Source organism: Panulirus ornatus, chromosome 4 (genome assembly GCF_036320965.1).
Source record: "Panulirus ornatus isolate Po-2019 chromosome 4, ASM3632096v1, whole genome shotgun sequence".
NCBI lineage: Eukaryota > Metazoa > Arthropoda > Malacostraca > Decapoda > Palinuridae > Panulirus > Panulirus ornatus.
The window spans coordinates 60579162-60604839 of record NC_092227.1 but is presented as its reverse complement, the minus strand read 5'-3'; the positions used below and the strand labels follow the sequence as shown (position 1 = coordinate 60604839).

Below are 25678 nucleotides of genomic sequence, written 5' to 3'. Positions count from 1 at the left end.
TATTTCTCTTTATAAAGGCGACATCCTCCAACTCTCTTCGTTCTACGTGCAGGCAACGTTTGATGTTCAGGAAAATCGGTTTCTCTGCTGTCGTAGTAGATGGCGACGACCACCATGATCTCCACGTTTGTTTATGAAAGACGTGGTAGGGGTGAGGATCTGGTGGGGCAGGAGTGAAGGTGGAGTGCGAGACGGAGGTCGTCACAGCCGCCGCTCAGCACTCCGCCTGCACCAGCACCCTCCCTCCGCCCGAGATAGTCACTCGTCTCTCGAGGACCCGCTGCTGAATGGCGGCTCACAGTCCTCGGCGGAGTTCCTTAAGATTCTAATCCAGGTCGTCCGTCTAGCCTTGTGGTCCGTTCAGGCGAATACGATGTGCATACATTCCCAGGGCATCGCTATCAAGGAGCTCCACTCGCAACACATCCAACTCGGTCGAGCCAATTCGTTTTGTCAGTTTTTTCCCCCTCCTCGCTGGCGAGCGTAGACCATCGACGTTACATTCCTTTTTCTCCAGCTGTCGTTGTGGCAGTTTTGATCGGGACGTTAGAAAAAACACACCCGTCTTGATACCCTCACGAGACCTGAAGAGTCTTGAAGACTGAGCAGACTTGCTGGCCTTGCTCCTCGTTATGATAGGGGCCCAGTATGTGAAGCATTAATTCGAAACGTCCTATGCTATGTGAAGCATTGGAGCGGCAGCTCGAAACATCCTAGCTCACTCTGCTCAGCTACAACACCAGGCACCGTGCAACGCGTTCCAGTAAGCCTAGGTTTCTGTAAGTTCGCCTGGGCAGGTTCAGGGAAGACATTGGTGTATATTATAGTCACAGTACAGAGATGTTAACTGTGCCTGAATGATGCAATGGACTGGATTCCCCACCGAGATGATGTTTACCAGTTCGCTTGGTTCACTCACACTCGGGTAGGGTCAGTAAACAGGATCAGCGCACATGTAGTGGATAATGGCTCAAACGGCTCATTACGGTCAGTAGATTGACGTTCAGAGGGGAATCAGAACAAATATTGGTTGATTCTGCTTCCTTCCACACACGAACTCGGCACCGTACACAGTTCCCATGCCAGCTACCTACCTTGCCCTGTCTTCTCGAAGACTAAAGATACACAACATTCTTTCATGCCTATTTAAGATTACCTGGACTGGTGGTTCTTAATGAAAGAAAGACGAGACAAAATCAGTATTGTAAAGGAAACATGGTGAAAGAAAATTGAAGCTTTCAAAAGAACAACACAGGATAAGCGTCATGTTATCATTTACCTAAACGTATCTGTGTTTACTATTCCCACTTTAGATATCTCGATGTTCATAATACGTACTCCAGGTTCGACATCATCTCCATTTGAATCGCTTGCAGTATTCCCTGCAAGACTTTTGTACAGGTCCATCAGTCATATCACCCACTGTGGTATCATGCATATTCAGCAGCAAGGCCAGCAGCCACTGCCATTCTTCATCACTCTCACTCCCCGTACCGTTACTGCTGGCCAGGGCACTAAGCAGGAGATAGGGACCGACATAGGACAGGCTGAGAAAAAGGTGGAGATGAATCATGGCTCCGCAAGTGTTTGTGCACCAGACTGTAAAAAGCAAGTTATACGTACAAGGAAGGACAAAATGAGGAGGAGAATTTCACAGTTTAGCATGACGAAGGATGAAGGAGGCTTCATGAAGGAAGGAGGAGGCTTCATGAAGGAAGGAGGCGGCTTCATGAAGAAAGGAGGATGGTTTCATGAAGGAAGGAGACGGCTTCATGAAGGAAGGAGGAAGGCTTCATGGAGGAAGGAGGAGGCTTCATGAAGGAAGGAGACGGCTTCATGAAGGAAGGAGGAAGGTTTCATGAAGGAAGGAGGAAGGTTTCATGAAGGAAGGAGGAGGCTTCTTGAAAGGAGGAGGAGACTTCATGAAGGAAGGAGGAGGCTTCATGAAGGAAGGAGGAGGCTTCATGAAGGAAGGAGGCGGCTTCATGAAGGAAGGAGACGGCTTCATGAAGGAAGGAGACGGCTTCATGAAGGAAGGAGGCAGCTTCATGAAGGAAGGAGGAAGGTTTCATGAAGGAAGAAGGAGGCTTCATGATAGCCAATGCTCGAGTACATCATGTAGTATCTGTAGGATACAAGTATGTTTTAGTTGCCTTTAATTCCTGAAGTATATCTCGTCCTTCGTAGCACTTGCTTCTCAGTTCCTGAAGACACACTTTTATTATATATTTCTCATGATTTATTTTCTTTTTATTGGATCCATACTCTCCGGAGCCTCAGTAATTCAATTTTCCCCACTTCGTTCCGTGTAATATTCATAACTCTTCATCTAATCCGAACCACAGTCTGGAATTTGAATTTTGCATATACGATATGTTCCCAGAGGGTTTGGATGGATTTGTTGATGCATCGATTTGACGTTGATGTCCACGAAAGCAGATGCTGTGCAAAAATATGAGCCCGGCAAGAGCACTCGGGACTGGTGGCAATTAAAGATGGCCACCAGAATGGACAGATCACATAGAAATATCATAATAGAGTTTTACTTACTCATATGCAGTAAAGGTGACGAATAAGTGCCAAGACCGTGCCATTATATTCTACGGTGAATGCAACGAGGTGTTCACAAAAACAGAGGCAAGCTGAAAAATGGCCTGTCTGTGAAAAGTGTACCTGGAAAAATACGTCAATCATTTAGGAATAAAAAGAAATAACCATTTGCATTTAATTAAGTGAACAAACATGGAGGAAATAGTATTCAGGGATCATAAAATGAGGAATGATAAATTTATTATCGTGTCAACACTTCAGAACTATCAGTAAATACATGGGTATATGAGCTGTTACGTCCATGAGATAATTACAAAGCTGGCTGAACTATCTTTTAATTACTTTCCAAATGACTGTCACTTGTTTATGGTACAGAAATGTATGGCGAAATAATTTTTTTAATGCCTATATGATTTTAATACATGCATGTAAAATGTTTATACAATATTTAGTGATTCAGAGTCCAACATGTATATCGGTATGTCATTGAATATATTAAATATAGAAAGACAATCTGTGATTTGATGAAGAACGAGTTGAAGTGTGTGCTTTGATAAAGCACTTGTTGGTGTATAAGGAGGTTGTCCTTATCTGAAATAGAGACAGTATTTCCACTGGTCACGTTAGTGTGTAGCGTATTTCGTAATCTTCATCATCTTGAGCATCGTCTTGGTACATTTCAGGAGCACTTCCGCAACGTAAGTTCGAACAATTTTATTTGATAATTCTACCGGTACGCGAACAAGTGTCTGATACTTTCCTTTATACACCTGTAGAATAAATCCTCCCCCGGATCTTCAGGCACTTGTCTCTCGAACATCATAAGAGGCTGGTCATACCGTCCTCTCCTGACCATTTAAAGTCACATAGACTAAAAACAGAGGGTGAGGATTTGTGTGTGTGCTGACTCATGTCCAGGCATGGAACACAGATCTCAACGTGTGTAGTTTTAAGGCGGTCATCTGATGAGAGAATAGTCTCGAGTGGTTTCTTTACCCTTATGATGATAATAATGTCATCTAAAAGTCTTTTTCAGTCTTCAAAACCCTCCCTCTGTACAACCAGACAAATATCGCAGCAGGAATTCTGGTCGCTTCCCTTCCACGTTCAAGACCTGTGCATATATTTGCACAATCCAGTGGACACTGCAGCTGCTTAGAGGAAACCCATGTTATCCTTTCCCAGAGACACACGCACTTGTCGCAGTCCTTTGTGCCTGTCAGAGCGGTAACATTTCAATTTCTTCTCGACTTACTGGGGAACGACTTCGAGCAGTGGTAGTAATGCAAGTTCTCTGTGATGCGCGGGACAATACACAGAGCAGTGTGTGTGTGTGTGTGTGAGGCACGAATGACCACTCGTTCCCACCTCGTTCCTCCTACAAATGGGCGGAAGAAGACTCTTGGGATTACCAGTTTGTACTGTAAGGAGAGTGAGAGTTCTAATCTCGTGGAGCTTCATGTCTTGAGCTTTCTCCACTGTCGTACAACTTTTCGAACTGTTTACTTCTGACATTCACCATCTCATAACTTTGTTTATTCCGTTCATCCACCACTCTATACTAGGAAAGTACTTTGTTTTTCCTTACATAATTTTTTGGCAAGTTTCTTGCTTAATTTTCATGTTGTGGTCTTTGGTTGATCTGTCCCTTCCTCTTACAAATTGTTCACTGACTGTGTCTTCATCTTGGTGGGGAAACTAAAGACCTGTAACTACTTGTAACTAGGTAACTCATTCGATAAACCTCCATAGCTGAGACTTGTAACCTCTCCCTGTAACTCAGTAACTCTGGCGACATAAACCTCCACAGCTAAGACCTGTAACCTATCCCAGTAACTCAGTAACTCAGGAGAGATAAACCTACACAGATAAGACCTGTAACCTCTCCCTGTAACTCGGTAACTCAGATGAGATAAACCTCCACAGTCTGTGGCAGATGAAGCCCCCACAGCCAAGCGAGGCAAACGAAGGCAATTATAACAAAATCACAAACTCTCAGAACGAACATTGAAATATTCTGTAACTCTACAACACTAAGATATTGGCGAGGGCCCGCGCGTTAAATGGATCGCAATGAAACTTTTCTCTTGTCTTCATTGCAGTTGAAATGACAAGTCTTTGTTGGCCTCATTCTCTTCGTCTTTTTCCATGCATAACTTTACATTTCTTCACTCATCATTGTGATCGCAATGATCATAAACTCGTGGGAACAAAAGCCGTTGACATGAAAAGTTTCACGAGTTAGGAAAAATGGATTTTTTTTTTTTGTTAATATCAGATAATTTTTGCAGTTTTACCAAATAATCTGCTTGTATTTAGAGTTTGCACTCGATTCTTTCTCCCCTCTGGGCTGTACTCCAGCTCCAATTTCAGAGCAGCGCATTTTGTTGTATTTGATTCATGAATGATCAATGATGTAAGAGTTGGAGTTAGTCTAGCCAACTCATTACATTTTACTGTTCAAGTCGGATTTGGTCACAATTTCGTGGGCAAAACGCTATTAAGCGATAACATATGAGATCAGTTACTCATGAAAGTGCATATATAATTTGAGTCATTTTTCTTTATATATATATTTTTTTTAAAGCCAAGTCCTTTGAAAATTCTAATGCTTTCATTGTTATGCGCCTGGAGAATGCATTTAAGGTAACTGAATACGTTTGAGTCGTATTTAGAACATACCAGTAAAAGCACTGGAAGAAGCCCCAGTTCACATTATACGTCATAGAAATCCGAAATACACACACACACACACACAATACCGCAACGAAATATATTGCAGTATTTACTGCTGACCTCCCATGGTTCCTCTGTGGAAACCTACTGCAAACAATCGTTTTCACACAAGTTGGGACATTGTAACCACTTTTCTCGTGCAGTGTTGTGTGCATATCAACATGGTGGTGAAACTTTGCGTTGTACAAGTTGCGTAAACTGGTTTTTTCTTTCTTTCTGGAGGGGAATCAAGTGTCACGTTTCTCTGTGATGAACTGGAAAACATCGAAAGGGTTACTGGAAAAAATGGGAAGTAATAGGGTGTTAGTGTGATAAAGAAGCTTATGTTAGTGCACCATGGTTTTCTCTTGTGCAGCAACTTACTGATCAAGATGATATATCGCTCGAAGACAACTCGGCTAAGTGGCCACTAGTCTCCAAGGCTCCCACGCTTTTCAGTCTGAATCCATGTTATGAAAACACCTTTTAAGTTCTAAGGAAGTGGTATAAGCAGCCGACTCTGTTACTATCGTATGTCGCCTCCCTGCCCAGCAAGATGGAGTAAACTAACCAGCGGGTCAGTCCACAACCAAGTCATAGAGCAATAGCAGTGGCCTGGCAGATTGCTCATGAAGTTTGTACCCTGAATGATGACATGTTCTTCATCAAAGCGTGGGGATAATGTGGCGTCTTTTTGCCACAAAGACTTGCGTCCAGCCTCGCTGACAGTTAGCGTGCTCCAGGGTCTGGAGGTGTTATGGCCCGAGGTTTCGCCCCACATTGCCACCACGCCAAACTGGCACCATCATCTAGTGCCTGGTCTACCACTCGTCGCTCTCATTCACCAGGGAGGCAACTGTTTGAACACTTAACCTACAGTCTGATACTCTCAAGACAAGGTACACCTGTTTTGAGCTTGTGATCCATGTGGATTTTAATGAGATAGACACCACCAGCCTCCAAGAACATAAATATATATGTCTCAAGAGTGTTCACTTTCCCACGCATGAGCTCTGATGATAAAAGATAACATTATTATGACAAGGTTACAGACTTCGTCATCAGACATGCCCTTCTTCCTTAGTTAATCATCTGACGCTGTCCAGGTATGGGTCTGTGGCCACCCCAGACTTACCTGAGGCAGGAGAGCGTTCCACAGTGGCCGTGGGGGTCGAGTGGTGGGTGAGGTTTGGTAGCGGCCACCACAATCAGTGAACGTCTCTCACGTGGCCCCCCACCGCCTCGGCTGGCAAGGTGATCCAGCTAGCCTTCAGCATAATAAACCTCCAGTGTTAGGACCTGTGGAGGTGGCCTGAAGGGTGTGTATCGTGCATGACGGAGTAAGAGGAACTGAATGTAACTTTGTTGATTAAGAATGACGAGGAACTGGGGAGAAGTAATGCAGTGTTGCCCTCGCCGCTGTGTGTGGTGGCTGCTCTGTAGTGGGAGGTGATGTGGTGAGTTACACCCTGGCTCGTTGATCAAGATAACAAGATATTGTGCTGTGATGTACCCTGATGGTGAGGTACATCCACACTCGTTGATCAAGATAACAAGGTAATTTGCTGCATGTTATAACCTGGTGGTGAGATACGTCCTGACTCGTTGATCAAGATAACGAGATAATGTGCTGCATGATGTCATAATCTGATGGTGAGTTACGTCCTCACTCGTTGACCAAGATAACACGATGATTTACTGCATCCTCACTCATCGATCAAGATAAGAAGACGTAGTGCGGCAAGATAATTCCTCCTGGTTGTGAGTTACAGCCTCACTCGTTGATCAAGACGATGAACTCGAACTCCTGTTGAATAACGAGTTGTTTATATGGGGCAACGTTTACTGGTCTCGTGCATGATGCTGTACCTCACTTTGAGGACGGTCGGACCTGTGTTACTTTAAGACACTTGGCACTGGTGTTGCTGACTTCAATTTAAGAAGATATAAAAGGATCAAAGACCACAGCCTCGACGTACGTACATCATGAAGAAAACGGCACAGTTGGCGGCCATTTTCACACACACACAAACACACACACACACACACACACACACACACACACACACACACACACACACACACACACACTGCATATCAATCCTCAATCAAGCAAAGAAGGGGCAACTTGATGTCATAACAAGAAACATGTTCAAAAACAGATGTGATTTGATTTTGATTTCTCCTGCAAGAGCGGCTGATCTATTGGCTACGGCCGAAATGTGAAGTACCCCTGTGGTGGTGAGATGGTGGGTGAATGTGAAGCCAAGTGATGAGGCTGTGAATACTGAGAGGATGAAGAAATGAAGTTGGATCATTGTTAGAGAAAGTTTGACCTGAGGACCCACGAGTATAGAACTCCCTCCCCATGTTGTGTTGTTAGGTGATTAAACACGTACACACACACTCACACACACACAACACTCACTGAGAATTTATATGATCAAAATGGACTCCCGAACAAGATCTCACCACTGTAGCGCAGTGACTACCCCAGCATGTTATCTTATTGATGTTATTGGTATGTTATTTTCTTGTTCCGTTTTCCTTGGCTTTCTTGTATCATCTTGACTGTGACCTGCGTAAGGCTTGCGCTCTGTATCTCTTCACCTCCAAGGCACGTTAACCTCCCCTCTGTCCTTCACTCCTCCTTGGACTTCAGACTCCCTCCTATCCTTTAATGCACACCTCCTTCCTTTAGCGTCCCTTCATACACTTACCGACTCTTACTTCCTCCTTCCTTATCGTCTGCGTCCCAGCCATCCTCACTCGTGCTCTGAGCTTTGCTAAACATCTCTCTCCTCACTCTCACTCGGACCTCAGCACTTCTCTCCTCCTCGAGGCACTGATGAATTCGTCTGAACACTCCGTTTCCCACTTCCTCTAACGTCTGAACGCTTCCCGTCTCCACCGTTGCACACGTCTGAACGCTCTCCCCTCGACTGCTGATCGCGTCCGAACGCTCCACCCTTCACTGCTTCATTGGTTCGCACGTCTGAACAGTCCCTCCTTTATTGCTTCACACGTCTGCAAGTTCCTTACTTCGCTGGTTCATCCGTCTGAGCAGTCCCTCCTTCACTGCTTCACACGTCTGAAAAGTCCCTCCTTCAACATTTCTCATCTACACACTCCCTCTTTCACATATGACACCCCCCCCCCCATCACTGCTTCGCAAATCTGAACATCCACTCCCTCGTTCACACATGTGATCGCTCCCTCCACTGATTCACACGCCCGAAAGCTCCCTTGAGGCGGAGGACAAGTTGAAGGTGTGAATTATGATGCTACCCGAGGTCGAGCAGGCAGGTGACTGTGTGAAACGGGGACGTGATGGCTTGGCCCAGGTGCCAACTCACTTGGGAACCTCAGCCCACACCGCTGGCGTTGTCTGTGGGACATGGCTTCACGAGAACCCAAATGTAATCAAAAGTTTGGTGACTAGTGTTTAGCGTGACGCCAGGGATGAAAGATGAGGCAGTCTGACGTTCGAGTTCGCTGCTTGAAATTCTCGCTCCAGTTGTGTTCTTTACGTTTGTGATGGAGTTGAGGGACGTAAGGCTGTTACGCATCGTCTGTTGAGATGGCGTTTATCACGCAGTGAGCTGATGTAGAAGCTTTCGAATCGAAAGGTGTATCACTTCATCAACAGAACTCCACTGAAGATGAAATTGCTGTGCTTGCGTGAGGAATACATCATATATATATATATATATATATATATATATATATATATATATATATATATATATATATATATATATATATATATAAACGTATATGTATATATCTATAAAGCAACGAAATGTATTTCGGCAGTAATATATTATCAGGTGAGCCACTCGGCAAACACTGCACGTCCACAGAGATATCTTGAGCGCCATGGTCACTGGTATTACCTGGGCAGCAACCGCTACCATGGCTGGAGCTACTGTTCCACTGGCAGCTCTACCATGACTGTAGCGGCCGGTGAAGGCCTCAGACACACTACCATGACCGACTCGGCTGCACAGACACTATCGCGAGGTCATCACCACTGGCTGATATGTTACCATGACGGGTTCGCCACTCTTATGGTAACGGCGCTGTACGTCCTATGGAACTACCATCACTACCTCTACCATTGTTGGTGACATTACATTTACCCTGAGAAGACTAACCCCTTGAGCACTACATATAGGCTAGTATATCACTTCCATGGTAACTACTGGTCGTAACTACCACTACCTTGTCATCTTCATCCACCGAATTATTTCCATGAACGTGGAAGCAACGCCATCTTCATCATGGCTCTCTGTACATGAGGTGGTGTTTCCTGGATATCGGTCTGCGAAGGAGGCTAACCTATGTAGAACCCACGTATCTTCAGTGAGGACTGAATGCACTTTGGCTAAGGTTTCGATCTCGTTTACTTTTCAAATCCGTTCGCTTGCTCCTCCTCCTTCCTCGAATAGTCAGAAACAGACTGAAGAAAAAAAGAAACTTAAGGAAAAGGATACATGCTGGGCTTCGCCTCCTATTCCAACTGTTGATGGTAATACAGGAGGGAAGGATTTCAAGTGACCCATTTGCGACCCACTCAGTCTCCCACAGCGTAAGACAGGAGATGCTGAACTATCTCCCAGTTATCCTTAAGGTTAAACTTGCCAGCTAAACATCCCAAAAACTGCCTTGTTGCATACTGTGCAGCTGAAGCGTACACGTTTTTTAACTCATGATAATTGAAGCGTATTCCCGTAGTGACATCATCTGAGACGGCCTGAATCTCAGGAACTGCTATGATAACTATGGTGCCATGAGAGGTGTAATACTACCATAACCATTATAGCGACCTGAGTAGTAGCAGCTACCATAGCAATTGCAGCGTCAGGAGACGTACCACCGCCATCCCTGATGATGTGATTATTACACGAAAGTGCACTTGGGAACTTTTCGTGTTTCATTTTCCCCGTGGACTCGTAGGAATATCTTGATCACGCGCAAAATTGTGATCCTTTCCAATATATATATATATATATATATATATATATATATATATATATATATATATATATATATATATATATATGTCTCCATGGTTGTTTGATTTGTTTATGAATGGGGTTGTTAGGGAGGTGAATGCAAGAGTTTTGGAAAGAGGGGCAAGTATGAAGTCTGTTGGGGATGAGAGAGCTTGGGAAGTGAGTCAGTTGTTGTTCGCTGATGATACAGCGCTGGTGGCTGATTCATGTGAGAAACTGCAGAAGCTGGTGACTGAGTTTGGTAAAGTGTGTGAAAGAAGAAAGTTAAGAGTAAATGTGAATAAGAGCAAGGTTATTAGGTACAGTAGGGTTGAGGGTCAAGTCAATTGGGAGGTGAGTTTGAATGGAGAAAAACTGGAGGAAGTGAAGTGTTTTAGATATCTGGGAGTGGATCTGGCAGCGGATGGAACCATGGAAGCGGAAATGGATCATAGGGTGGGGGAGGGGGCGAAAATTCTGGGAGCCTTGAAGAATGTGTGGAAGTCGAGAACATTATCTCGGAAAGCAAAAATGGGTATGTTTGAAGGAATAGTGGTTCCAACAATGTTGTATGGTTGCGAGGCGTGGGCTATGGATAGAGTTGTGCGCAGGAGGATGGATGTGCTGGAAATGAGATGTTTGAGGACAATGTGTGGTGTGAGGTGGTTTGATCGAGTAAGTAACGTAAGGGTAAGAGAGATGTGTGGAAATAAAAAGAGCGTGGTTGAGAGAGCAGAAGAGGGTGTTTTGAAATGGTTTGGGCACATGGAGAGAATGAGTGAGGAAAGATTGACCAAGAGGATATATGTGTCGGAGGTGGAGGGAACGAGGAGAAGAGGGAGACCAAATTGGAGGTGGAAAGATGGAGTGAAAAAGATTTTGTGTGATCGGGGCCTGAACATGCAGGAGGGTGAAAGGAGGGCAAGGAATAGAGTGAATTGGAGCGATGTGGTATACCGGGGTTGACGTGCTGTCAGTGGATTGAATCAAGGCATATGAAGCGTCTGGGGTAAACCATGGAAAGCTGTGTAGGTATGTATATTTGCGTGTGTGGACGTATGTATATGCATGTGTATGGGGGTGGGTTGGGCCATTTCTTTCGTCTGTTTCCTTGCGCTACCTCGCAAACGCGGGAGACAGCGACAAAGCAAAAAAGAAAAAAAAATATATATATATATGCAGAAGTGAATGCTGGGGGAAGCTTTCTATTTCTAGTCAACGGTTGGTGGTAAGTTAGGGAGTAATTTCGATAGAAAGGGCATAGTACTGTTTCAAAGAATTGAATGCCGAGCATATCAAGGTCAGATTGAATTTGGGAGATTTTTGTTTTGTTGTGTTGGCGTTGGATGTTTGTGTTTGCTAAGCAGCCAGTGATTGTTCTGAAATCTCTGTTTTCCCATAGCATGTTTAACAGGATGGATGACCAGGCAGGTGAGACTTAGTTTTGGGTGGTACGGATGACATAATTGTAGAGGATATCAAGTGATTCTTTTTCATGCTCGAATCTAGCACCAGTAAGTGTTCTGAGAGCATTTAGTTTGTTTGTTGCTTTTGATCTGGGAAGTGTGAGTATCATGTGACACCTATGATAATTGGGGACGGGAGGATGCAGGTTGGATTCGAGCCTGTCTGGGGTTAAAAAGGGTAACTGGAGACTTTTCAGATGTGAACATTTTGTTGTGAACGAAAACTGTTCCAAAAATGTGATATAGTGTTGCGTGTTCGTTGTTGCTTGCATACGTTCAGGATGCTATGATATGACTGTAATGCTGTCTGCGCATGAAAGGACCTTCACATTGAAGTCATCAGATGATGGAAAGTTACGTATGACTGAAGGTGATAGAGGAAGTCCTGCTCCTTGAGGGACTCCATTGTAAAGGTAAAGGAATTTAGAGATGAAGCCTTCGTGAGCGCCTCTAGCTTGGAGGTCAAATGTGAAGTTGTTCAAATACATTCTTTGTTGCGGAAGTTGGTCTGAAACATGTATTGTGCGCGGATATTCACAGGTATCTAATCGTTTGTTGTCTGTTGTTACAGGTACTGTGCGGGAGGTGGGTTGTGGTTGGTTGAAGCTATCCAGTCTACGGGAGAGACAGCTATAGCACCGTCAGAACGAAAAGGTGAGGGAAAGATAGAGCGACAGAAGTTGTTAGAGATGCTCTTAGTTAAAGATCAGGAAGACCTACTAGTGGATGACGAGGAGAGGTTATCACACTTCCTTTGTATAAAGGAGAAATATGTCATTGAGCTGTGGGTGAGAAATGGTTTTTCTCCTTATTTTGAGTGAGTTGATTTGTTCTTGTTTGGTCTTCTCTAACCTGTGCTAGGGTTGGTTACTATGGATTTTCTGGTCCTCTTACACTAAATGTAATTATCATTGGATGATTCAAGAGGCTGCACGATAATAGTTTAGGATATGATGCCCCAGGAGAGTCATACTCCCTCCCCGTATCTAGAAATAGACACACACACACACACACACACACACACACACACACACACACACACACACACAAGGTCGCGTGGGAAAACACACACGCGGACCCATGCGCACGGACAGAGACGTGTGTACAGAAACAGACATGCGCGGACCCATACGCGCATGAAAAGACGTGCACGTGGAATCATACACGTGCACATACACACACGAACACAGACTCCACAACATTACACACACACACACACACACACACACACACACACACACACACACACGTACACAGAGTCTTGGACGCAAGGAATAGCACTGTGACGACCTACGTATGTTTGCATGAGTGGAGGGAACTTGACGGACGTGGGTCCTCATAGGTTCAAACTTTATATTGTCATAATATTTCTTTAATGACATTGTAATTACCGTTTGGTCGACTACATATTCCCAGTTGCTGGTTGTGCGATTATTGCACAGGTACACAGTTTCAGGCACCTCCTTTGTGCAGCTTCTCCCTGTTTTTTCTAGTTTCTTCATTATATATGATATGATTAGCTTTTCATCATATATATGTTTGATGAAAGTAAGAGAGAGTTGATGTATTGTATCTAGATATTCAAAACATTTTCGATACATTTCTGTATCCAAGGTCACCATATACTTACTCAAATTTCGCTTATTTTTGTCAGATAAGTTATCTTGCCATCTTTTGTCTGGACAATTTTTTTAAATGTAAACATAATAGAGTGCAACAAACTTGACGTCGCTGATTTCGGCATCTTAGTCTCCCAAGAAGATGGTGACTTAGTTTGGTAAAACGTGTGAAAGAAGAGAGCTGAGAGTAAATGTGAATAAGAGTAAGATTATTAGGTACAGTAGAGTTGAGGGACAAGTCAATTGTGAGGTAAGTTTGAGCGGAGTAAAGCTGGAGGAAGTGAAGTGTTTTAGATATCTGGGTGTGGTTTTGGGCGAGGGTGGAACCATAGAAGCGGAAGTGAGTAACAGGGTGTGTGAGGGGGGCGAAGGTTCTGGGAACGTTGAAAAATGTGTGGAAGGCGAAAACGTTATCTCGGAAAGTAAAAATGGGTACGTTTGAAGGTGTAGGCTATAGATAGAGTTGTGGGGAGGAGAGTGAATGTTTTGGAAATGAGGTGTTTGAGGGAAATATGTGGTGTGTGGTGGTTTGATCGAGTAAGTTATGAAAGGGTAAGAGATGTTTGGTTATAAAAAGAGTGGTTGAGAGAACAGAAGAGGGTGTTTTGAAATGTTTTGGTCACATGGAGAGAATGAGTGAGGAAAGATTGACAAAGAGGATTTATTTGTTAGACGTTGAGGGAACGAGGATAAGTGGGAGATCAAATTGGAGGTGGAAAGATGGAATGAAAAAGATTTTGAGCGATCGGGGCCTGAGCATGCAGGAGGGTGAAAGGCGTGCAAGGAATAGTGTATTGGAACGATGTGGTATACCAGGGTCGACGTGGTGTCAATGGATTGATTCAGGGCATGTGAAGTGTCTGGGGCAAACCATGGAAAGATTTGTGGGGCCTGGCTGTGGAAAGGGAGCTGTGGTTTCGGTGCATTGTACATGACAGCTAGAGACTGAGTGTGAACGAATGTTGCCTTAGTTGTCTTTTCCTAGCGCTACCTCGCGCGACGGGAATGAATAAAGGCAGGAAATATGAATTAAGTACTTGTGTATATATGTCTGTGTATGTATATATGTGTATCCGTTGAAATGTATAGGTATGTATATGTACGTGTGTGGACGTGTATGTATATACATATGTATGTTGTTTGGTTGGGCCATTCTTGCGTTTGTTTCCTTGCGCTACCTCGCTAAGCCGGGAGACAGCGACAAAGTATGATAAGTATAATAATAATAATAATAGTAATAATATATATATATATATATATATATATATATATATATATATATATATATATATATATATATATATATATATATATATATATGTTACTATAATACTTGTTTGAGAATATTGGGAATGCGTCGTACCAAGAGGAGGAACGAGTCTGTGGTGGTTTAATACTACTGAAGTGTGGGGAAGCGGGAATACTATGTCGTCGTGGATATTTGATGGTACCATAGCAATTGCAGCGTCAGGAGAGGTACCACCGCCATAACCACATTAGGGGTGTTACAGGGTAGTTAAGACTACCATAACTGCCACACCTCAACGCCGCCCGCAGTGGTAACTCTTCCATAATTGAGGTAGCGCCAGTGGCGGGAACTCTTCCAAAGCCATCGAAACTTCGTGAATATTTCATTAGACCTCAGCTTCCTCAGCAGCAGCGTCCTCGTCTACGCCGGGGGATGACTTCTGGAGACGGGTAACTAACAGCACTAGTGATGCCACCAGGTAGTTCACCGATAAATGGCTAAGTAAGGCAGCGTAGAAAAGCGGCCGTGTGCTTGGTGAATGGACGAAAGGTTTATATAACGCTACGTAAAGCCAAGAGGATTGAGACGAGACTATGTGGATGACGAACGTATGTTGGTAAGAACCATGAAGGTGGCTTAAGGGGGAGAAGATGGAGTGTGGGCCGGGTTTCTACGCTTGTGCAAGTATACTGAAGAAAAGCTCTACAGAAAAAAAATTATGGATGATGAAGGAAGAAGAAAAATAACTGGGAAGTTATGAAGACATGAAATCCATCAAAGATGCGTCAAGTTTCATCAAATGATTCATGTTCAGAACTTTGATAATAGAGGTATTGCTCGTATCGTATTTTCCGGTGATGGAAGTGTAAAAAAGCTCTTGATCACGATGGTACGACCCCCTTAGGGTCTCTTTGACCTGGCCCTTGAGAGGGAGGTTGAAGGTCACGCCATCATACCGCCAAGAATCGTGCCTTCGTGCGAAAGGCTCGTAATATCTTGATGAAGACTTTTAATGTTATGGTCGGAGGATGAAGATGAGCGGTTGATGTGATGGTGGCTACACCTTGGTGCAGAATAATGGGAACCATTGCAACTGGTGTGTGTGTGTGTGTGTGTGTGTGTGTGTGTGTGTGTGTGTGTGTGTGTGTATGTACGGTGTCTTACACAGCCGAATTAGAGGATCTACGTAGAAGGGTAAATAAGTTGTTTGAGATATGTATAAAAGGAGGAGGTCGAAAGGATATGGGAATAGGAGCGTTTTCGTTTTGGGAAGGGATGGGATGCCTCGCTGGAAAATTACTCTGTATGAAGAGGATTCAGCCGGTACGTAATGAGTTGAGGTATTTATCTATTTGATTATTTATGATTACCATTCGGCAATTGCTCCTAGTGATTATTTATAATTACCACTCTGCAATTACCGTAGGAGCAATTACTATGAAAGTCTTGGTATTACTAAGGAGCTTTCTAAAGGCTCCTGCAGCCCAGGGTTGCGCTGCTTACAGCATCGAGTAAACGTAGTCTCATTTTGCAGTGGGAAGTTCTTTTACGTGAGTGTACTTCCAGCTTCGCCAAAGGTGAGTTTTCACTCACCGTATAACCTCGAGCAGACGGAGTTCGGTAACACCAGTTGAAGTATTTGGGAAGTATATGGGAAGAATAAAGTTGAGATTAGGCTCGTACAGGTCTGAAATGTTTAAGATGTACCGGGAGATTGGTTTGATAGGGAGAAGTGAAGTATAGTATGTCCAAAAAGCTTGCATAATGAAGCTCTTGTTTCACCTCATATGTAAGGATACGAAACCAAGGTACCATCCTTTAAGAATATGCTATGGGAAGAGAGCAGTTATGATCTATAACCTGCATAGTATATTAGCAACGTGAAGATTAGCGTGAGAGAGGCGTGTGAAGATATCTTAATTACGGGTGTACGATGTTTTGTATGGGAGTGAGTCTTTTAAGATAGCAGGGTCACTTAGGACATTGTTCCGAGATTGTTCTGAGATCTCTGTTTTCCATGAGTGTGTTTAACAGGGTGGATGTACAGGCAGGTGAGACTTAGTTTTGGATGGTACGGATGACATAATTGTAGAGGATATCAAGTGATTCTTTTTCATACTCGAATCTAGTGCCAGTAAGTGTTCTGAGAGCATTTAGTTTGTTGCTTTTGATCTGGGAAGTGTGAGTATCATGTGACACCTAAAATAATTGGGGACGGGAGGGTGCAGGTTGGATTCGAGCCTGTCTGGGGTTAAAAAGGGTAACTGGAGACTTTTCAGATGTGAACATTTTGTTGTGGACGAAAACTGTTCCAAAAATGTGATGTAGTGTTGCGTGTTCGTTGTTGCATGCATACGTTCAGGATGCTATGATATGACTGTAATGCTGTCTGCACATGAAAGGACCTTCACATTGAGGTCATCAGATGATGGGAAGTTACGTATGGCTGAAGGTGGTTAGAGGAAGTCCTGCTCCTTGAGTGACTCCATTGTAAAGGTAAAGTAATTTAGAGATGAAGCCTTCGTGAGTGCCTCTAGCTTGGAGGTCAAATGTGAAGTTGTTCAACTACATTCTTTGTTGTGGAAGTTGGTCTGAAACATGTATTGTGCGAGGATATTCACAGGTATCTAATCGTTTGTTGATGTCTGTTGTTACAATTACTGAGCGGGGGAGGTGGGTTGTGGTTGGTTGAAGCTATCCAGTGTACGGGAGAGACAGCTATAGCACCGTCAGAACGGAAAAGTAAGGGAAAGATAGAGCGACAGAAGTTGTTAGAGATGCCCTTAGTTAAAGACCAGGAAGACCTACTAGTGGATGACGAGGAGAGGTTATCACACTTCCTTTGTATAAAGGAGAAATATGTCATTGAGCTGTGGGTGAGAATTGGTTTTTTTCTTTTTTTTTAAGGGAGTTGATTTGTTCTATTTTGGTCTTCTCTAACCTGTGCTAGTGTTGGTTACTATGGATTTTCTGGTCATCTTACACTAAATGTAATTATCATTGGATGATTCAAGAGGCTGCACGATGATAGTTTAGGATATGATGCCCCAGGAGAGTCATACATCCTCCCCGTATCTAGAAATAGACACACACACACACACACACACACACACACACACACACACACATTACTTGGTCGCGTGGGAAAGCACACACGTGGACCCGTACACACGGACAGAGACGTGTGTACAGAAACAGACATGCGCGGACCCATACGCGCATGAAAAGACGTGCACGTGGAATCATACACGTGCACATACACACACGAACACAGACTCCACAGCATTACACACACACACACACACACACACACACACACATACTCACACACAAACGTACACAGAGTGTTGGACGCAAGGAATAGCACTGTGACGACCTACGTATGTTTGCATGAGTGGAGGGAACTTGACGGACGTGGGTCCTCATAGGTTCAAACTTTATATTGTCATAATATTTCTTTAATGACATTGTAATTACCGTTTGGTCGACTACATATTCCCAGTTGCTGGTTGTGCGATTATTGCACAGGTATACAGTTTCAGGCACCTCCTTTGAGTAGCTTGTCTGTTTTTTCTAGTTTCTTCATTATATACGATATGATTAGCTTTTCATCATATGTATAGGTTTGATAAGAGTAAGACAGAGTTGATGTACTGTATCTAGATATTCAAAACACTTTCGATACAGTTCTGTATCCAAGGTCACCATATACTTACTCAAATTTAGCTAATTTTTGTCAGATAAGTTATCTTGGCATCTTTTGTCTGCTCAATTTCTTAAATGTAAGCATGATAGAGTGCAACAAACTTGAGGTCACTGATCCCGGCATCTTAGTCTCCTAAGAAGCTGGTGACTGAATTTGGTAAAGTGTGTGAAAGAAGAAAGCTGAGAGTAAATGTGAATGAGAGCAAGGTTATTAGGTACAGTAGGGTTGAGGGACAAGTCTATTGGGAGGTAAGTTTGAATGGAGTAAAACTGGAGGAAGTGAAGTGTTTTAGATATCTGGGAGTGGATTTGGCAGCGGATGGAACCATGGAAGCGGAAGTGAGTAACAGGGTGTGGGAGGGGGCGAAGGTTCTGGGAGCGTTGAAGAATGTGTGGAAGTCGAGAACATTATCTCGGAAAGCAAAAATGGGTATGTTTGAAGGAATAGTGGTTCCAACAATGTTATATTGTTGCGAGGCGTCCGGTATGGATAGAGTTGTGCGGAGGCGGGTGGATGTGTTGGAAGCGAGATGTTTGAGGAAAATATGTGGTGTAAGGTGGTTTGATCGAGTAAGTAATGAAAGGGTAAGGGAGAGGTGTGGTAATAGTGTGGTTAAGAGAGCAGAAGAGGGTGTTTTGAAGTGGTTTGGTCAAATGGAGATAATGAGTGAGGAAAGATTGAGAAAGAGGATTTGTGTGTTAAGAGGTGGAGGGAACGAGGATAAGTGGGAGACCAAATTGGAGGTGGAAGGATGGAATGAAAAAGATTTTGAGCGATTGAGGCCTGAACATGCAGGAGGGTGAAAGGCGTGTAAGGAATAGTGAATTGGAACGATGTGGTATACCGGGGTCGACGTGCTGTCAGTGGATTAAACCAGGGCATGTGAAGTGTCTGGGGCAAACCATAGAAAGTTTTGTGGGGCCTGGATGTGGAAAGGGAGATGTGGTTTCGATGGATTATACATGACAGCTACAGACTGAGTGTGAACGAATGTGGCCTTTGTTGTCTTTTCCTAGCGCTACCTCGCGCGCGTGCAGGGGGGAGGGGGTTGTCATTTCGTGTGTGGCGGGATGGCGACGAGAATGAATAAAGGCAGGAAGTATGAATTACGTGCATGTGTATATATGTATATGTCTGTGTATGTATATATGTGAGTACGTTGAAATGTAGAGGTATGTATATGTGTGTGTGTGTGTGGACGTGTATGTATATACATGTGTATGTGGGCGGGTTAGGCCATTCTTTCGTTTTTCCTTGCGCTACCTCGCTAACGCGGGAGACAGCGACAAAGTATAAGTATAATGATATATATATATATATATATATATATATATATATATATATATATATATATATAAATGTATGTTACTATAATACTTGTTTGAGAATGTTGGGAATGCGTCGTACCAAGTGGAGGAAGGAGTCAGTGGTGGTTGGATACTGAAGTGTGGGGAAGCGGGAATACTATGTCGTCGTGGATATTTGATGGTGACGCTGGTGTGTGTGTGTGTGTGTGTGTGTGTGTGTGTGGGGGGGGGGAAGGTGATTGGCCGGAATACCGAGGAAGGAGTTGGAGCTGAAATTTGCAAGAAGGGGATGTATAGTGGCGGGAGGTGGCTGTAAACCGCTGACAGTAATGTTGTCAACGACCCAGAAGTTACAGGCTCTGGCAGTGAAGTTAATGGTGTATGTAGGAGAAGTTAGGAGCGAAGGCAACCGGTAAAGTTGATGCGTTTCACATTGGGGATATAGCGTAGATGCCAAGTTTGTCGGAGAGAGAGAGAGAGAATGATGATGAGTCGGTCAGATGGAGTTTCATGCCTGGAATGTCAGTCAGCAGTTGTAGGGGCGAATCTGGTGGAATGGGTAATGTTGCCGTCTGCTGCATATGTTTAGCATAGGGAGGAAGGGAGACGAGGGATATGAGGGGCTCTGAAAATCAATTGCCTTTTGAATGTGTGGTGGGTTTTGAGGGTGGCTGATCGAGTGGTTGTGAGCAGAATAGAGAGATGGTCGTATGCCTTAAGAACTCGAGCCAGGCAGAAACCATAGCCATAGAGAGTATAGTTATCTTCTATGCCTCATCTTGATCGCCTGCTCTAAAAGACATGGAGATAAGAGGTTACCGCGCCTGTATTTGTAATCAAATGGAGATACGCGTTACTAGTATCTTTACATTCGTCAAATTAGTGTGTGGAATCCTTTTTCTACATGTTAGCGGGAATGTAGTGAAGTTAATGCCCTGGCCGAGTTTGCATAGGATAAAACAATAAAAAGGCTTTGCAGTACATAACTGAGGTGTGAAGCAAACGTTTAAGAACTGTAATCTGGAAAGATTTAGCCGATGAATTGGAAAGGAGTGGAAGAGTGCAAGCATGCAGATCCGTTTCCTTTAATATTTTAGTGTGTCATTAAGAAATTGCGTGTGGAGAATATAGAATAATCACTCGATACAAGATGTGATTGCAAGATATATTTTGGAATTTAGATAGTGTTGGCTGCCTCGCTTTTAAGGAGATGGCAATCATATGAAATGCTCGATGAGTGTGCATAGATATGGACACACTCTTGAGCATTGGATCTTTGATTGTAAGAGACTTACACTGTAGGACAAAGTAAACCCTTCTGGAAGCTGCACACCACCGTATTGTATGAGGCAGACGGGTCTCTACTGTAGGCAGTTGTAATGAACTAACACTGAAATGTGTACCTCCAGTCACAGAAGGAACCTGGGGTGCACAGCGTCTCGGTGTACCTAGGGTGCACAGCCTCTCACAGGATGTACCTGATGCACAGTCTCTCACAGAATGTACCTGGGGTGCGCAGCTGCTCACACAATGGACCTGGGTTGCACAGCCGCTCACACAGTGTACATGGGGTGCACAGCTGCACAGAATGTACTTGGAGTACACAGCCGCTCACAGGATGAGCCTGGTGGTGAACAACCTCTCACAGGATGTGCATAAACTCTCACAAGATGAGTCTGAAGAACACAAAGACTCGCAGAATGCGCCAGGGCCGCACAGTAGATTAGCCAGATTTAATGGCGAAATTGATTTTAAATTGAGAAGGATGAAGATCGAGGGGAAGGCATCAAGTCCATAATGAACGAAAAAGTGGAGTTTCTGATCCCAGTGGCGAAAGGGAAGGAAATTCATGAATCCACAAAGAATACGTGTCTCACCTGATACAGGCGTCGTGCCTGCTGCAGCATACAGATCGTGTCGAGTCTTAGGGCCGAGAGAGATCTTTGAGGAGTGAACGGCGGATCTGACTGGATGGAATCTGTAGCAAGAATGGTTCAGATGTCAAGGGTGTGATGCAGAAGGTAATTTGATCATTTTTGATGGATGCGGGGGGATGGATTTACGGTTGGGAGATCAGGATAGACAAGAGAAGTCATGTGGGCTTAGCACAGGAAGGTATAAGACTTCTTCAATGAAATGTGCGTGTTTTTAAAACTTTACTTGATTGGAAAAGTGGAAGCTCAAGGTTTTTCGTTACTAAACTCAGGTATGATATATGTGAAAGTATCTTGATAGTTGCATATGTGCGTTGCAGCGAGAGGGAAGTGAGGGTACAATGTTTAAAGCTGAAAGAGGAGTTGAGGGTGTAGAGCCAGGACAGATGGTCATTGTAATAGATGAAAGGGAGGGAAAGATAAGGAACGAGTACATAGAATCAGCAGATATGAATGCTACAAACATACACTTTTCGACACGATTGTCTTACGAATATCCTTGGTATAGGTAGAGGGAATACTTTATGAACATTTGTATGTTTAATGGCTAGGGAAAAGATGAGGATGTGGTGTGTGAGGTGTGTATGGGAGGTGTGAGAGTCAGGGGAGGAGTTTGTGAGGTCAGAAGGTAATGCTGTCCGCCTATAGGTTCCCAGTTTCTTCCGAAATGGTTTAGGACAAGGAACAGGAATGAAATGGCCAGGAGGATAAGAACTGAGAGGTTGAGGAATGACGTGTGAAAAATGTACTTCACAGTGAAATAAGACGAGAAGGTCAAAGACATCGGTGAAACGGTACAAATTTGAGGCATTGGTAACGAGGAAGCGTTGGAGGAGGCTCTCGTGGAGTCGTGCGGGTTTTAAGAGTAGCTTGTGAGGACGAGAGGAACAACTTTGTAAAATAAGAATGCGAGGAATTTTGCCTGTGTTTCCAAGAAGCTGAATCGCCGAGAGCATAATGAGCGCAAGCAGTGACAAATACAGTATCTTTCAGGAAAAAGTTTATGAACGTGTGTGAATATAATGAGTATTTCGAAAAAAAGAATGAAGTGGAAATCTTGGAGAAGGAAATATGCTGCTTTGAAGGTCAGTACGTGCAGAAAGTCTGTACAAGAAAGTGTGAGTAAACTAGACAAGGATTGGAGAGTACTTGTGGAGGATGAAGTCTGGGAAAAGTTGAGAGAGAACTTTCGAGAAATTGTGAAGGTGATGATGGCTCAAGGGACGTGTTTGTCGGCCAGGACGAGAGGTTAGGAGAGCGTGAGGCCAAGATAATGGGAATGGCAGGCAACAAAAGACCTGATGGTGTATGACGAGTTTGTACCACCGGTCCACCGCTCCCTACAGCATGTCATCCAGCACCATCTATTGTAGACTGCATGCACTACTGGATACATTATTATTTTTCTGTGTTAGCTGAGACGGCACGGGTAACTGAGGCCCTAATCAAGGCCATCCCATCAACGCTATATATATATATATATATATATATATATATATATATATATATATATATATATATATATATTCCCCTAGCTTGATCAAGGTATCCATTTGATCGATGAACACCGAGGTGTGGTTGAACCTCTGGGTTGACTGTGGACCGACTGCCGTGACCCGGATTCGAACCTATGCACTCGACCTTGTTGCGGCCCGTGGATACCTCACGATCAGGAACGCCAACTGACACACCGCGGCAGTGCATGAAGAGGGGAAAAAAAAAAGATGAAAACCCATTTTGATCTGATTACATGCGCCGGGTACGATGGGGAAGGGCCTCTGGAACTGCTCAGCGCTCTGTGAGTGATCAAGCCGTAGTAATACGTCTATGTTACATTATTCGTCATGAACGCGTTATATGACGTACCATAACTCACGATTGTCTAACCAGAGATGTTTGTGTAACTGTCGTGTCTTGAGATGTACAGATGGTTCTCATGACTACATGTATCAAGTGGTGGTATTTATTTTTTTTTTTCCCCCAGCCAGTGTTTTATAACACTACTGCCTAAGGCTTTTGCCTACTTGTGAATTACATCTTCCATTTACCTTCATGCAGTTCAGTTGGGTCGCCATATCTTCTATATGACGAGATTATGGTGTTGGATTATGTGTCATTTAGTATTCTGTAGAGTATCGTCAGAGGCAGAGTATTTTCAAAGGGCAAAGGTTTCGAAATCTAGGCCATTTTTTTTTTCTTAAAGGTTGATTTCGAATTCTGAGCCTTTTTTTTTGTCGTAAGGTTTGATTTGATTTTCAACTTTCTTGAGTTTGATTTCGGTATCTGATCCTATGTTGATATGGTTGATATCGATTCCCTCTCTTCAATGAGGTTATTTCAAATTGTGAGACTTCCACCATAAGGATGATAGAGGTTTTCATTCTTTATAAGGATTATTAAGGATTCTGAGCCTCTTTCCTCGGAAGCTTATTTCTTATTTACAGATTTTGTACAGTTTTGACTCGTGTGTTGCTGTCAAGATCAATTAACATCTCGCGTTGTAAAGTTTATATTCTTTTCTTTTTTTTTTTTTTTTACTAAAACTCTTTACATCTTATTTACTGTATTACAGGAATCTAAGCATTAGAATGTGTCCTTACGGTCAATACTGGTGACGAGTTCAATTTTTATACTTTTAGAAAAAGATGACATCGAAAATCTCTTCCTGGTGTTTAGGACAAATATCAAAGTGCCCTTTTTGTGCATTTGTTTACATTGAAGCCCCTGTGCGTGCGGAGTCTCTGACCACCGCTCCAATGTGCCAAGATCTGCTTGATTTATGAAACGGTTTTCTTTCGTTTTTTTGAGGTTTTTACCCCTGCAGTCTGTCTCCAAAGATACTGATATGCAGGAGGAGGAGGAGGAGAAGAAGGAGGAGGAGCAGGAGGAGGAGAAGAAGTAGGAGGAGCGGGAGGAGGAGAAGGAGGAGCGGGAGGAGGAGAAGGAGGAGCGGGAGGAGGAGGAGGAGGAGCGGGAGGAGGAGGAGGAGGAGGAGGAGCGGGAGGAGGAGGAGGAGGAGGAGCGGGAGGAGGAGGAGGAGGAGGATCGGGATGAGGAGGAGGAGGAGGAGGAGCGGGAGGAGGAGGAGGAGCGGGAGGAGGAGGAGGAACAGGAGGAGGAGGAGGAGGAGGAACAGGAGGAGGAGGAGGAGGAACAGGAGGAGGAGGAGGAGGAACAGGAGGAGGAACAGGAGGAACAGGAGGAGAAGGAACTGGAGGAGAAGCAACTGGAGGAGGAGGAACAGGAGGAGGAGGAGGAGAAGAAGAAGAGGAAGAAGAGAAGGATCCTAGACCAGAGCTGTGATATCCAGCTCGTTATGCTGAGCCTGTCGGATACCTCCCGAGTCGCTACTGTTCTCTGCTCCTTATCTATAATACCAGAGTCTACGAGCCATGCGTGAAGCGTCGATTTCTTCTGCCATGCGATTTGATTTGAACCAGCGCTCTCATACGGCGTACTTTATCTCAAAAAAACTTTCCGGAATTTAAGGTATATATATATATATATATATATATATATATATATATATATATATATATATATGTGTGTGTGTATATATATGAACGTCTGAAGGCATTTTTGAATGCCAGGTATGACCAAAGAATTCTTTTAGCTTCGTTAGACAAGACGTTTTAATGCGAACTCCGTGTTGATTTTCAGTTATTAATTCAATGTCGTCTAGAAGTTTTGTATTTTCTTTTCCCTTTGATCACTGCATCGAACATTTTACCTAAAACCCGAAGGAAAATTAGCAAAGAAGGTCTTTGTAATTATTTTCAAAATTAAGCTTTCAGAGACACATTTGTGCATTTTCTTTTCGTAGCGATTTCCTGGCTGTTCTGGTCAACTGGATGTGCTACTTTGTGACTCGTTGTTCCTCTGAACACACTCTGAGAGTATTCAGCTGACCCATACGGATTCAATTTTCTATATATCTAAGCACCTCGGCTTAGAATGTCACAGAAATCTAAATTTCCATCACGTTTCTCTTTAGAGAGAGGGGCGAAATTACAACGGAAGTAGAAAGATAAGAGCATTGTATTTAAAAGATGGAAAAGGGGTGGGTATGGAAAGGAAGGAAGGGGAGGGAGATTGAAGTATGGAAGTGAAACTGATGCTGGAAACTGTTCGTGGC

The 25678-nt window shown here is 43.7% G+C and overlaps 1 protein-coding gene across 7 annotated transcripts in view; it reads left to right on the top strand.

Moving 5' to 3' along the window:
• Positions 1–25678, top strand: part of LOC139766508 (uncharacterized) — a 1237960-nt gene that overhangs the window by 249535 nt on the left and 962747 nt on the right. Inside the window, exon 3 of one of the 7 annotated variants that reach the window (XM_071695230.1) lies at positions 12300–12382. The exons of 5 other annotated variants lie outside the window; for them this stretch is intronic. The gene's annotated coding sequence lies outside the window, so the exon portion shown is untranslated. Of the gene's footprint in view, positions 1–6725; positions 6823–12299; positions 12383–25678 lie in introns of those variants that run through there. One more of the 7 variants, XM_071695241.1, reaches the window with a different exon arrangement.